The 15107-nt window shown below is 50.3% G+C and overlaps 1 protein-coding gene across 3 annotated transcripts in view; it reads left to right on the top strand.

Annotated features, from left to right (window-relative positions):
* The window catches only part of LOC113204672 (KH domain-containing protein akap-1), a 50253-nt gene that overhangs the window by 1796 nt on the left and 33350 nt on the right, over positions 1 to 15107 (top strand). For 2 of the 3 annotated variants that reach the window (XM_026419927.2, XM_026419930.2), the window contains exon 2: positions 11183 to 11225. The exons of the other annotated variant lie outside the window; for it this stretch is intronic. The gene's annotated coding sequence lies outside the window, so the exon portion shown is untranslated. The remainder of the gene's footprint in view (positions 1 to 11182; positions 11226 to 15107) is intronic. 3 annotated transcript variants of the gene reach the window in all.

The following is a 15107-nucleotide window of genomic DNA, read 5'->3' as shown; positions in this document are numbered from 1 at the left end:
CCCTTTGCTACTCTTCTCAACCTTGAACAGCGCATCCTTCTACCCGCTGTTGTGGCGCCACCACTATTCGAGTTCGGAACGATTAAACCAATGCGTTCGTATCGGTAATACAACAAAACGGGCAAAATTTCTCCTGCTCTTTTTTTTTTCTGAGAATTATCTTCTCACACGCTACGTATCTGAGCGGTGGAACTTTTCTCCGGCTAGTGTGCTCAGTTTTGGCTCCGGGTACCCGTGGGTGCCGCGGGTGCCTGCATGCAACGTTACTCGCGGTCCGCGGCACACCGTGGCGTGGCTCTGAACAATGGCTGTCATCGAGTGCGCCGCACCCGGCCATGCCGTGCTCGGAAATTTTGGCGCTGGTCAAGATAAGATTGTTACAAGTTACAAGTCTCTTGAAGGAATTAATTTTCTCTGATACATCTTCAGTTCAAGGGGCATCTGACTGAAAATCAAAAACAACAACAACCCAACCACCTACAACTTTTAGGTGTATTTATTTTTTCAAATTCTTTTTTAAAATTAAAACCCACTTGGCTGAGTGTCCTGCGGTGATCTCACAGCTTTGCATCACTCCTCGGTTTCCGCCAAATTGGCTCCTCTCAAGCCGTCTGTTCGTTCACCCGGGCGCGCTGGTGGCGCTCGTGCGTCGTGGTGCTGTTGCGGCCGGTAGTGACTGCAGTTCGAAGCTCGGTGGTGTCCTGTAGACCCCCCCCCTCCCCCACCCCCGTACCGTTTTATTTCCTCTGCTTAGTTAAGTATTGTGGTTGTCCCTCTCCCGCTCACTGAACTAGGAATTTTGCCTGCCCTTGCTCGCACAGGGAGGGACGAGCGCGCGACAGGTCAGCCAACTTTGTTGGCATCAGCTGTCCTGGCCGGTGTGCGCGGGGGCGGGAGGCGAGTGGCGCCAACCCGTGCCAACCCCAGCGGAGCCAGCGCCACGCTCCCGTGTTTATTTCTGCGCGCTCCGCCACGCTCCGCCACGCTCCGCCACGCTCCGCCACGCTCCGCCACGCTCCGCCACGCCCCGCCACGCCCCGCCACGCCACGCCCCGCCACGCTTTGCGTGCCGTTGGCCGCGACCCGCGGGACCGCGGCTGCTGCTGGACTGGAGGCTCGTGTTCCGCGAGGCTGGCAGTCCTGCGGGACGCGGACGGGTTGCGGCGGGTTGTCCTCGCTCGCGCAAGGCGAAGCCAACCGTTGAAAACCCCAACTTTCTTCTGCAATTCTCTCCCCTTTTTATTTTTATTGCGAAAATATTTTTTCACCTGGCTACTCGCACCACACGTGTCGGCCCCAGCACTGCCGTGGACCACTTTCAATACTCGCGCTTTTAGGCGGTATACCCAAATGTCACACTGTTTTTGTCTTACTTTTCTTTTTTTTTTTTTATTTCGGACGCGCGAGGTGCCGGGTAGAAAGGCTCGTCACCGCGATGTCGTCTGATTTGCAAGTCCACTGCCGAGGGCCTCGTTCGAAAACGATTGTCGCCCGCCTCGCTCTTACGCACAGTGTGCCCGGGGAAGTTGCAGACGGGGGCGAGAGAGACAGGAGCGCCACAGTTCGACCTGCCTCTCGGCCGCAGCCAGCGTGTCGTCCTAAACAAGTGCTCCTCCCCGCTCCCCTCGCGCGCGGCCCTTTCCTAGTGACTCTTTTCGCGCCTACCTCCAAATTAGTCAGTCCTTGCGTAATCTTTGCGTCCAAAGGTGAGGAGTCTTACCCCCTCCCCCTTTTCCCTAACGCACGTAGTTGTTTTTTGAAAGAGCGCCAACACACTCCAGGGCGACCCGCGGCCGTCGTCGAGCTGCATGCTGTGCTTGGCTGGGTCTACGAGCTGCTGCCACCGCCACCACACTATGTATCTACCAACTTTATAAGGCTTATAGTGACAAAACGTGACAAGGACTTGGACATTTGCGTTTGGTCATTTGGCTCATTTGGCTCATAGTCGCAATGAGTGCTGCCTCGTTCTTTTTCATTTATCATTTTCACATTCTCCGCTTAACCTTTGGCACGTTTCATAGGTGCTAGAGAGCCCTGCGCCGTGTGCGATTGTCTATGAGCGCTACAAATAGCGACCCCCCCGTCCCCCCTTTACCTCCCCCAGGGTGGTCCACGCGACACGACGAAACCCCAACACCGCGACAGTCTTAAGGTTGCGTCAGGCCCTTCGGAGTTTTCCACCCCATCGCCCCGCCCCCTCGTCTATGGCGGACATAGAGGGGATCGGGGACACAGGGGGCACCACTCAGCCCTGCAAAGTATATCACGGCTAATCTAATCGGCCCGGGCGGGGGTCGTCCCCAAATAGTAAAAAGAAAAAAAAAATGAGCGGCTGGGGATATTCATCGACGCGCCCACCCGACCGCCTTTTCTCTTTCAGCCGGTGGTTTTTATTTGCATCCCCCCTGTCCCCCCTCAACCCGCGCGCTTTCCCCCGAGTGCTTCTTCCTCGTTCTTCTGACCTAGTTAGCGCGCCTTTTCGACACTCGCCCCCCCCCCTCCCAATTTCCTCCTCGGCACTAGAGCTAGTGAATGGCCTTGGCAGTCTCTTTCTAAAGTCCAGGGACGTCGCAGTGTCGTCCACCTCCTCCTGTCCTGTGCGGAGAGATGGGCTCCTGCCGGCTCCTGCTGTGACGCGACAGCAGCGCCCGCGAGCCACTCGGAAGGGGCTGTAGGCGTGGGCGACACGGGGCCTTTTGCGTGGAAGAAACAGCCCAAACCCCCCCAGGGAAGACAAAGGCGGCAGCAGCAGCATTTCCCCTCTCCCCCCCTGCTTTGGGCCGACGGATGTGGCTGCCTGCCACGGGCGGACCGAAGGTTTCCGTTGATGTTATCTTTGTTAATACTGCAGAATTTCCTTGTTAAAAAACAAAAAACAAAACAAAAAGGTCAAAGTGATAGTTTTGCTTTGCAGCATGCTGCAAAGTTCGCGTGCAACACATCGAACGCCTGCTGCTGCGCCCGGGTCGAACATGATCGGGACGAGCGGGAGCGGTCTGCGGATCTCGGCGGAGGAAGCTGCTGCTGCTGCTGATCTGCTCGAAGACATCGAGGGTTATCGGCTGCATTCAACCCCACACACTAAACTTGAACACAAACCAATACATTTGTCTTCTCTGAAAGGTGTGTCGATATTATTATGTCCATGCACACTTAATGTGTACCGTGTGTCACTGTGAATAGGAAGCAGTGTTGCGGGATTGCATACTCAATATGGCCGCAGGGGCCACGGCCCCTTACGGGTGTAAAGAGTAGGCAAACCCGCAACACTTCTACGCATACAGTTACACCCGGTACAGTGTACAGTGCTCACTGTTGGATTTTCAGAGTACACTTTTCACTTTGCGAGTCACACACGTTTTCTGTGGGTCACATTGTTATCGTACACATCACTTATATGCATTACACAATGGTCACACATTATTTTCGTTTCGGAACGCATATTTGCCATGCCTTGTAATCACAACGCATTTAGCGTATTATTGCTTAGCTTCTCAAGGTTTAAACAGCATCACCTGCTAGTATCTGTGTCATAAACATTCCAGTCAAAGGACACCTGCCCTGCCAGCATATGTCTTATTTGATAATGATGGGTTGTTACTCGTAATATTTTTGAGTTGACAATTTGATGGAGTTTTGTACGGAGTCTACTAGCTAGGCGGTAGTTTCTGCCAGAATGCGGCTCCCATTGCACCACGGGAGGGACGCAGGCGGGCGTGCTCTACTGGTGGCCGCGGCCCGGTCTTCTGCGCAAACCAGTTTGAATGGAGTGGCTGCAGCTTGCGCAAGTGCGGGCCTCCTAGGACTGGCAGCGGGGCAGCTGCAGGTGCATGCTCCCGCCCGGATGACAGCTGGGGGAGGTCGCCGCAGGTGCGCCAGCAAAAGGTGAATTTTTGTTGTTGTCTTATTCACCTTGCAACTCGATGCCATCAGCATTGACGAAACTGCACACCCTAGAGAGATGGGCAGTGTTTCATGACGACCCTCGCGGTCCTCCTTTCACGTCCGCCTGGGGTATCTGCACTCGCGGGATATCGTTCGGTTCGATGACGTCACGGCCTGTAACACCTGAGCTGCGGCGCGCGAGGCGCGATCATTCCGCGGGGGTTACTTAATCGGGCGCGCGGCCGGCCGCCGAGGTGGTTGCTCTCTTCATGTCGGCGCTAGACGTTGTTTTTTTTTTCACTCGCCACTTTTCGCTGCGCCCCGCTGACTATATGGCCCTTCATACGGACATACGCCGCCCCACCCCGCTCTACGGAAAAATAAAATACTTAATCGACGCGGTATGGTCTTTCGTTAGGCTTGATTCGTTGGCTTCAATCGAAGGTACTTACAATACATTTTCTGAAAGAACGCCGAATTTCATTAAATGGTCCTAGTTTCGTTGCTATTATCTGGGTTAATTTATACTTTGGTTAGAACTGCTGTTGACTTGTCCAGGTGGCAGACACACTGCGCTCCCCTTAACCAGGGGTCGGCAACGGCCTAGAGAGAGGACGGGGCAGGGCTCGAGACCCCCCTTCTTGCCCCCTTCCACTGTTTACCCCCACCACCTAACCTGCAGGTCCGCCGGTGACCGGTGTTTGAATACAAGTTTTGCAAAATATTGGACATAATTTGACAAAACCAATTTGTTTTCGTGAACTTCAGTCACTACAGATCTTAAAAATATACCCCACAGCACTCTCATACACAATTATATACGATAAATCACAAAAACAAAGTCACGAAATGGCCCGTCCGACGCGCAACATATTTGGGGGAATCTTATGTGCGAAAACAAAACAATGGTTTCGGAAACGGTCTGGAGTCCAGCGAGTAATGTGAAAGAAACTATTTGTTTGTAAATCAATGTGAAGCTTGTCGAGGTAAGTAATATGACTACTGCACACTTTAAACCTTTGGGCGTCGATAATTCCAGACCGTTTCCGAAACCATTGTTTTGTTTTCGCACATAAGATTCCCCCAAATATGTTGCGCGTCGGACGGGTCATTTCGTGACTTTGTTTTTGTGATTTATCGTATATAATTGTGTATGAGAGTGCTGTGGGGTATATTTTTAAGATCTGTAGTGACTGAAGTTCACGAAAACAAGTTGGTTTTGTCAAATTATGTCCATTATTTTTTAAAACTTGTATTCAAACACCGGTCACCGGCGGAGCTGCAGGTTAGGTGGTGGGGGTAAACAGTGGAAGGGGGCAAGAAGGGGGGTCTCGAGCCCTGCCCCGTCCTCTCTCTAGGCCGTTGCCGACCCCTGCCTTAACGTATATTTAGTGTGCATCAACAGCGAAAATTCGAAATACACTTAATTCACGTCCGAAAATTTGCCATAAAAGATTGGAAATATTGCCCTTGAGGAAAACTCCTCCTGCTCTTGGTTTCGTAAAAATACTTCTCTAAGAAATTAAAATCTCTGAATGCACTGCATACGTGTCATTTTTCAAATCCTTCTTTAACAAGTCGTCCACACGCCACGGCCCCAGAGACTCTAAGCTCCTCGGCTCTACCCCGTGCCGCTGCCCCGGGCGCGCGCACGCACACAAACGATCGGAGCCCGTCCGCCGGCTTGGACGCCCATTGAGCTGCGTTTTTACCAATTTTTCATCCCGGAGTCCTTGGGGGAGCTGCTTTTGATGCGCGAGGGAGGCCGGCCGTCCTCGGGCGGACGGGCGAGCGGACCTCCTTCAGGACCACCTCAGGTTGTCGCCGGGGTCGTTTTGCGGGGCTTTGCGCGGCTTTCTCCCTTCGAAGGAAAGCTGGACTGGCTGCTGGAGCTGTCCCGCTGGAAAAGCCATTTCCAGGCTGTGCGCGTCGTTGTGAAACACGAGTATTGTTGGGGCAATCACCTGGCGGCGCAGCGCTCTCGGGTCTAACCAGGGAGGAAGACGCCCGGGCCGTGATAAGAGTCTCACTTATCGTATGCAAACCGCACCACTCGCGGCCACGGCGGCAGGAGCAGCTGCTGCTGTCAGTCTGCCGACAATTCCAGGAAAGCTGTGCTTCTCACGGTTTTGCTCTTTACCAGAACGTGCCTGTGGGACGTCGGGTTCGGGACGGAATGGTTGATCCATTCGGCAAACATTTACGGCAGCTTGGCGCCTGCGAGACTCGGGGTAGGCCGCACCGCACCACACGCACGCGCTGAAGGCAGGATATTGCCTACCCGCCAGGCGCTATGAGAGCTGGCGTAGACTGAACTTTGCAGGTTCGCATTCGCAACGGCGAATGACTGGCGTACTTCTTGGGCGATACCTGAGGCGCAAACCCACTCGACGCAACCTAACAATTTAACCAAAAAAACAAAAAACCAAAACGGAATTTTTGCAAAGGTCTTTTTTTTGGTCGGCGGAAAAAAAGTTACGACAGTTCAGTCTGTTCCTAGAAAGAGGCAGTTTTCTGTCTGTGAGTGACATGGCGCACACTGACCGTGTTTTTCCTAGTCGGTCAATGTACCCACCGGTCGGGCTCCCTGCCGTGGCTGGTGAGCGGGTGGTGCTGCCATTTCGCAAAGCCGCGTCTGGTGGTGGGGCGGGGCGACGCTGCTGCGGGGTCGTCGGAGAGCTCCTGCATGCTGCATGACAGGGGGCGCTCCCCGGAGATACTTCTGGGGAGGTCGCATTGTTACCCCACGCTTAGGAATTCGGGGTTAGACTTCCGATGGGCAAAAGTGGGACCGAAATTTGGTAGTTTTCACGATGATACTTTTGTCGTGGTCGTGGGCGCACATACCTTGCCGCTCTCACGTTTTTTTTGGTGTGGACCTTATTTCAAACTCGCAACTCACGCGTTCGAGTTGGAAGTGCTGATGCAGGGTGGACACCTCGGTGGACACCTGCCGGACGGATAGGGCCCCTCCAAACAGTTTGTTTACTCCCCCAGCGCCTGGACTTTGCGACGTGACGCCAGGAGGGACTTGGGCCCGACCGGCCGCACGAGCCGCGAGGTAATTGCTTCGAGAGCGGCTATCAATCTGAGATTGGAGGGGCGACACGAGGACCAGGCGCTGATTTCTAAATATCAGGTCACGACGTTTCATCTGATAGACAGAACTGATGCAGCAAAAAATTGACTGTGTGCAGCGCACTCTTAGTTCCTCACATACGGCAGTGTTCGCGTATTACGAAGATTTAGGTTTGTAAGCCTCACATTACGGATCATTTTTCTTCATATTACGAACCGCCCCGGTTCGTGATACGAAGGATTTGTTTGAATTACTAGTTCTCTAACAATCTTCATCATACGTTACGATGAGCAGTTCGTAAGAAACTAACAGTGCAGAGCTGAAATGTCGCGAGGCGTATGATGGAGGGAAGGGTTTGAAATGCAAAGAGGGGGAGAGCGCGCCCAAGCAGCCTCGCACCGCGAGAGCTTCTGGACCTAAAGGTCAAGGGTGCCCAGCGGATCGTAACCTGCCGAGTGTGTGACGGTGAGGCCGGGCGCGAGTTTTTGTCACTTAGTGTCACGCTGTGCGTTTATAGTCACTATGGTCACTCGCCGGGTGTCCAGCGGCGCGCTACATAATGCACGCCGGTAATTCTCGTCATCCTGTACAGAGAAAGGACGCCGGAAACAGGCACCAAAAGGTTAGAACGCACTCCCCTCCCGCCCCTTTTCTCCCTTGCCCAACAGGATTTACCAGCAAAAGTGTTCACAAATATGGACGCCTGGTCGGCGGCGGAGGTGGCGGGCAGGACATGTGCTCAAGTTGAACAGGCGCGCAACCTACGAAAATTGCATGCAATTTTGTAAACTGCAGGCAGTAAAGAGCGTTTGCTACAGCGGGGAATTCATTTTGGTGCCAATGCAAACTATTTTAGAAAACGCTCTTTGTTGCGTGTGGAGACGTTGGATGACTTTGATTGACCCTCCGATGACGAAAATCGTAAAGATTATGCAAAGCGAAAGAATTGTATGTTTGTATGTGTGTGTTTGGCCGAGACAGATGCAGAGTGGGCCAGAAAGAAATCAAAGTGAAACAAAAAATGATCCTCGTATGCAAAAGGCGTTTAGTATTACGTCGCCCTTTTAGATAAGACACACGCGCTGTTCCCCACGCTGTTTCCGGATGCCGGTTCATCTTGTTCGGATTGCACAGTAAAAATGACATCTTGGATTTCAAGCGATCTACTTGGTTTTCAAGACAGTTTTCAAGGAATCTACTTGAATTCCAAGATGTTCTTTTTACCGTGTGGGCAGCTTTCAGACTCTGCGCGTGACTTTGTGAGGGTATCGCCTTAAAAATTTACACAATTTTCGAGGGACATTTGGACGTTTAGTTCAGTGATCAATTGCAGTTTTTCACAACACGATGTAGGTAGTCTAGCTGATATTTGTTTTTGTAAATCATCGCCTGGGAAATGAGACCTTAAGAAAAGCCGGCGTAGTTTCGGGACGACTTCTTATCTGCGCCCTCTCTGCTACATTGTTTCCGACTCTTGTGGCAAGAGAAAGAGACGGAATAAAAATAAAATTGCCATTCGTCTGATGGCACGACGTAATCCGCACACTATTATTTATTTTTTTCGCGTCTGCAGAAGCTCACCCCTGCAGCGCTCCGCCGCCCATCAGTCGCAGACTTGTTAGACCCCTCTAATCTGGGCAAAGCGAGCCACTCGGCTGGCCGCCGGCGGCCGGGCTGCCGATCGGGGTGTAACAGAGCCGTAACTACGTTATCTAACCTGATAATGTTTGAAGAGGACTACAAAACTGGGTCCCACAACAGCGGCGCGGGCGCGCGGGCGGTGGCGAGGCAAGGTTATCAGCCCGGCAAAGGTGCGCCCCTTCAAGGGATACTGAATGGCTACTGCCGCTGCCGCGCTGCAAACTTTCCGTCGTGCGCGGGACGTGAAAAGGCCGGGTTTGACCGCAAGTCCCACATACGATACGGGAGGCTTTGATTTAACACCTGAATGTCGGCAAGCCTTTGTGCGCGCGCGCGCTCTGGAAACTTATTGGGTCTCGTGAGTGCCTGCAAGTGGAGCTGTGTGCTGGCTGGGGCTGCCTGGACAGTCACTGGAGCGCCTCCCGCCCTCTACCCCCCACCCCGGCCCCGCCAGGCCCCGCCAGGCCCCGCCGCGACTGCTCCGGGAGCTCGGCCCGGACCAAAACCGGTTCCGCCGAACTTGCCAATGAGCGCGCTTTGTACGTTGGACGTGACGAGAGCGGAGCTGAGCGCTGAGCCAGCGCCAGCCATGGGAAAGGCGGCCACGCCTTTATGGCGTGGACCAATTTTATTTTTGGCCCCGGATATTCTTATCGTCGTTGATTGATTGTGATATGGAGTACTCTCAGAGTCGTACGCTCGGAGTACGCATTAGGTACGCCAGCCTTTTACCTAGGATTGTGTAAGTCGACCCCTAGTACAAGAATTGGAAACGGTATAGAGAAAAGACGGGGCAGATGGATCAGAGCTAGAGGCCCTCTGTACGCACCAGCGCTCTGTGGGAATTATCCCCATAAATTTACAACTGTCCCGTCATCCCTGCAGACCGTTTCCAATTCGTGACAACCTATTGCCCTCAAGTTAGGTCTAAAATTGCAAGTTGAGTGTACGGACGCGGATGGTCGGCCCGCGTGGCTGCATGTCTCCGTTCGTACCTGGTTGCCTACGGGGTAGGCACTTCGCGCCCATGTCTGTGCCCGGTACAGCATAACTGCCAGGGGCCCCTCGCTGACGACGACTGCTCTGCCATATATTAATTTTTTGCGCCCTTGTTCCACGTGAAGTATTCTCGCGAATACGTTACCTAACACCTTAAGCAGTGATCCCCTTTTCCCCCCGAGGGTTGGAGTGGGTCCAAGTGAGGGACGCGGCCAGGCGTCGGCCTCTGAAACCGGTCTGGGGTTTTTAGGGGGAGTTCTTTTCATTTGGTGCGGGCCTAGTGTGTTACTCTCAATTTTGTCCAGAATGGTGTAGCGGCGGCCCGCCGCCGGCTCGTGTTCCATTCACAAAGCGTTACCTAACTCTTCTGCAGACATCCGCGCTTCTGGACCGAGCTGGTCTAGGCGATCGTTCACCCTGGAAACTCCCACCGCCGGACTGTTCGGAGGCGGGACTAACTGCGTTTCCGTTGTATCTTTTGTTTTACGTGCTGGTATTTAAAAAAGTTATACTCTAAAGTTTGTCGAACAGTTAAGTTCGACCGAACCACTATACCGTAAAGATTATTATTCATTTTTCTGCTCAATATTAGGATGGACGTACTTAATGTTACCATCCGCATCTTTCTAAAGAATTGTCAAATCCGCATACAACGTGTGTTGTTTTGCTTATTTCTTTTCGTTTCTTTTTAGCAATCTCAGTTTTTTCATAACAACTTAAGAGCACCCTATGCTACGCAGTCGAGCCGGTGACATATGCTGGCCTATGCACACGTCCCGCCGTTCTGCAAACGCTCACGGGGCGTGCAGGGGAGTCATCACTTGGTCAGCGCGTGCCTGCCGCCAGAGGGCCACAAAACCGTGGGCTTGTAAACGGGAAACAACGCGCATACTGCTTCGTTTGTTAATGAAATAGATCTTCTCTTAATTTTGATTTTTACCTCTCTGCCTCAATTTTTGGTCTGTGTGTTTGTTCGCTTATCGGCACGAGGCGAGTTCCACCCACGCCTCTGGCCCACCTGGCCACCAATTCGGTGGCACTACGCAGTCAGCAAACTAGACGCTCTCTCTTATTTTTGCAGTTTTTGTTGATAGTGATATAGGAATTGCCAGGTGAACACCGACTGTACTCTCATGTTCTCTTTGTCGTGTTTTCGTCTGTCCTGTTCGCTTTGACCTCACCGGTTGATGTCTGCGCGTTTTCTGTCGTTTCGCTTATCAGCTTTACGTGCATGTTAGCTTGCCCAGACGTACGAAATTTTTGGTGACGCCGTTAGTCGCAGTGTCTGACGGCAGTGCAACCGATGTTACTGTGCATCATTACTGGAAAAACTAATGTTACATGTGACCCGTTTAGGTACACAGCAATTGATGCAACATCAGCCGCCAAGAAGGTATTGGCAGAACACATAAGAGGTAAACGTGACCAAAAATAAGATGACACCACACATGCGACGTGCTAATCATGTCACACTTGTGCATATATTAGTTTTTCCAGTGATAATGTCAGTTTTAGTATGAATTTGAATGGGAAACATTCTTAAAAATTGTAACGTGTTTTTCTTTTGTTTCGCAGGGGTTCTGATTCGCATTTTGTTGCCTTCGTCCAGCATCCTGAGGTAACTATTAACATTTGTCTTTTAAATCGGGGAAATTAGCATTTCTTTATTACCTAGAGACATTTTCTTGCTTCGGCATATTGATTATAGTCTATTTAAAAAATCAACTTTTGGGCCTGACAAACAACTTTGTGATCGTCTTTTCACCCCATGTGTGACAGTGTAATGCGTACGTTTGAGAACCCGAGGCGCCACGAGGTCAGGACCTTAGTACCGAAAGCAAGCGCGATCTGCCGTTTGTGATTCGATACCGAGGGAGGACTTTGGGCGGCTGTAACTTCAGGGAGCATCAAAAAGTTGATTATTTTAATAATTTTATCATGAAAGAGCAGAGGTGACGACATACTTGCAAATCAAATTGTGAAAAGTAACAATTCGACTGTTTTCCTAATTTGGGGGAAATAAATGGAGTTTCTCTCTGAATATTGCTATAACTCGATTGCTGAAGTCTTGTCTATTGAATCGCGGCCGCAACAAAGGTGAGGGTTGTGTGGCACCGGTTCATGGCCGTTCTGTGGCCAGGTCATGAAGCGAGGGGTGGGGGTGTGTATGAATGACTCATGGGGTTGGCCCACCTACCTCGGCGCCTAGGCTCGTGGTTGTACCGAAGGGCGGAGGGGCCACAACTCAACCAAAACTTACAAATATACAGATTGTATAGTTTCGCGCCAGATTCCACCATAAATCAAATGCGAAATGCAAAAGAAGGAATGCGAGCTTGCTCATGCCTCATTTTGTTCATATATTCACGCAGGAATTGAGTAATTTACCAAAATTATGCGCATTTTGCTAGTTTAATTTGCTAAGATTGCATGCGATCGTGTTAGATGCACGAGTCGTTGCCCATACTCGGGTTTGAAACTTAAAATCAAGGCGACAATGGTACAGGATTTTGAAATATAAAACTTACGAAAAAGTGTCCATTTCCTTTCTATTTTCTTTGGCTCGGGTAGCAGAGCAGGCGTTTGCTGACGCATTGTGGCGACCACTCGTGTGTTTTTGACATTTTATCTAGCACAGCCGTTTCGAGTGCCGCGGTAGTCTGCGACTGAGCGAGTTCAGCCATGAGCCAATATTGATCGACACTGACGTCGCCAAAGTTTTGGTCAGGTCTTATCTCGCTGGGAAAAATAATCCACCAGATCATATGTACTTGCTTCAATAATTCAGCTTTTCTGTGTTTCTTTGTATACTTATACTTGTATACTAAAATTTTTCTATTTAGAGGGCATACAGTTTAGCTTGGTCATATTCACGCACTCTCATCCTGTTACTGATTTTTTTCACCCCTTGTCAGTATTCTTGCTGCGTAAAAACCTTTATAAGCTACTGACAACTGTAATCATCAGTAATACGAATTATTTTTTTATTTTTCGAATTACTGACAATTTTTTCTTTTATCAGTGAGCTACTTACAACAATATACAGAATAAAATAACAAATTAGTAATCGCGCTGCGTAAAAATCTTTTAAGCTACTAATAAATCAGTACAGGTCTGAGAGTGCGTCGTTACATTGGTCCGACGTACCGCTATTTCAAAGACATTTTGGTTGGCGATGTGAATGTGTACAATACTTGAATCCAGTAAAACTAAGAGGAAATTTTAAATGCACTTGTCTCTTCAGGTGTATGGGTGTGTCTGTTTTGCAAATTACACGTCAGAATGAGGCCGACAGCCTCGTAGAAAGTGTCCCCTATTGATTCCGATTCGGACGGATCGTTACAGCCGAGGTCGGCGGGTTCTTGTAGTTATGACTGGCACCGCACCAATATAAGAAAAAGTAAATTTACTATCAGCATTTAATACTTTTAAAAAACGACTGCCTAAAAACAGAATTTTTGATCCAAAGATCAGAAAAGTGTTGCTCTGGCAGTTGCTCTGAATACACCCCCCAGCGATACAGATGTTCGATAATAAAGTGATACGGGTGTGCAGAAAAATCTGTCGAGCTGAAGCTCTGCGGCGTGGCAGCTGGAGTCTTTATCGCCGACTGCCATCGGCCCTCATCTGGTTAGTAAGCGGTCCAGAGAGAGAGGTAGAGGGGGCAGCAAGAGGGACAGGGAGGGGGTATACTGTGATGAAATGCCCGGCGAGGGGCAAGTACCTCTACTGCCACACCTCGTCTCGCGTGCGGTACTCTGGAGGAATAATAATTTAGCGATCGAGTGCGAACGGGTTAGGCGGTGGGGAAGGGGACACTTTGTCACAGAGGTGCACAGTGCTCGAGTCGCGGCTCCCCTCCACGAGACAGACGATTATTGGATATGTGCGCCTTTATACGCTGAGAACTAGCGTATCGACTGGTATAGGTACGACGCCCGCAGCCGTGTGGCCGTGTAAAGTAATCCCTTCCCCCCCTCGCGGCTCGTGGCTGAGCAGACTGACAAATATAATTTCTGATTTTTATAGTGTTTTACAGTAATTTGGCTTAGTTGTACTACACCGCAGTTATCGATTGAAAAAAAAAAATGTTTTCCATTTAAATAAATACAATGCTTTCAAGGTTATCATGTACTCGCTACAAGTAATGATATCAAAAAAGCAAAGTTTATTTCATTGATTGGGGAACATTCATTGGAAACAAGAACTTGTTTGGGTGGATGGCCATTTCAAATGTTGTCTTTTTTCCCAATATCTTTTTGGGTATTGCGCCTTTGTCTTCGCACGTGTATAACTGTATGCTCCTCCATTGTGATTAAATCTGATACGACCAGAGGCTGTCATTTCTAAAGGTGTGTGTGCAGGGGGGAGGGGGGGGGGCTGCGTGCCGCACCAACTCTTACTCGGGTCAGCTCGACCGAGCTCGGCCCGTCCGGTCCACCGTTAAAATTTATGCTGTACTTTGAAGCTAGATTCAAAAAATTGTAAAAGCATGACTAAAAGATCTTGGTTTTGAAACATCGGTTACTTGAAACATATAAAAAGGAGGGGAAAACGTTTGTTACAAAATTTTCAGACGAAACATCACGTCCGATCTTTTGCTTTCTCAAGTTCAAATGTATTTTTCTCGTCGAGTACACCGTCGGAGGAGCAGTCTCAGACCATGTGCTCGGGCCCCGCGACCCGGGCGGAGCGGGGTCAGGTCGATTCGCTGCGTGCCGGCGCGGTGAGCGCTGCGGGAGGAGGCTGATTGAAATGAAATATAAATTAAACTTCAGTTGGGGGAAATTTACGTTGCTATGAACAGAGTTTATAAGTACACACACTGTAAACTTTACGTTGCTTCTTGTAAAAATCACCACGGTAAAATTTTACCCCCGAATGGTTTGCCACCAGCGGTAATAAGATATATGAGCAGTCGGCTCGACAGAAACTAGTATTTATAGTTTTAGAGAAGAACCTTAGGCTTCGGTCCGCCCTTTTTCGTTGTTCTGATTAAATGATGTGCACGTGACTGACAATCATTTTGTCACGTGACGAATGTTCCATTTATCCTGAATGACAAATGGTTCGTCACATGTGGTATGATTGCTTCATCTCGCACCCCCTAATGACAATAAACAGCCTCGTAGCAAAAGTTGCGGTCACGTGACAATTTTGTCCAACAGCGTACTTAGATACTTGCGTAGCTGGAGGGAAATTATTGGTGCAGTGGGGCAAGGCAACACCACCATACCAGCTGATGGCGGACACTCTTTTGAAAATCCTGCATCGATCGTTCACATTTGATTGAAATAGTATCTGACCTACTGGCGCCCGCCGCTCCGCGCCGCCCCGCGCTGCACTGGCCGATCTGATTTGGTTTGATTGGCTGCGTGCGTTGCGTTGCGCGGCGCCTAATGCACTTTGTGGGTCACACGCATGATGACCACCCGCGAACGACATGAAAAAATGTGGACACATTGGCTACACTGGTAAAACAAGTGTGCAATATTTGCAC

Source organism: Frankliniella occidentalis, unplaced genomic scaffold (genome assembly GCF_000697945.3).
Source record: "Frankliniella occidentalis isolate FOCC.00 unplaced genomic scaffold, Focc_3.1 Scaffold115, whole genome shotgun sequence".
NCBI classification, from domain to species: domain Eukaryota; kingdom Metazoa; phylum Arthropoda; class Insecta; order Thysanoptera; family Thripidae; genus Frankliniella; species Frankliniella occidentalis.
The sequence above is the reverse complement of the archived record's forward strand: the minus strand, read 5'-3'. Positions and strand labels throughout refer to the sequence as shown.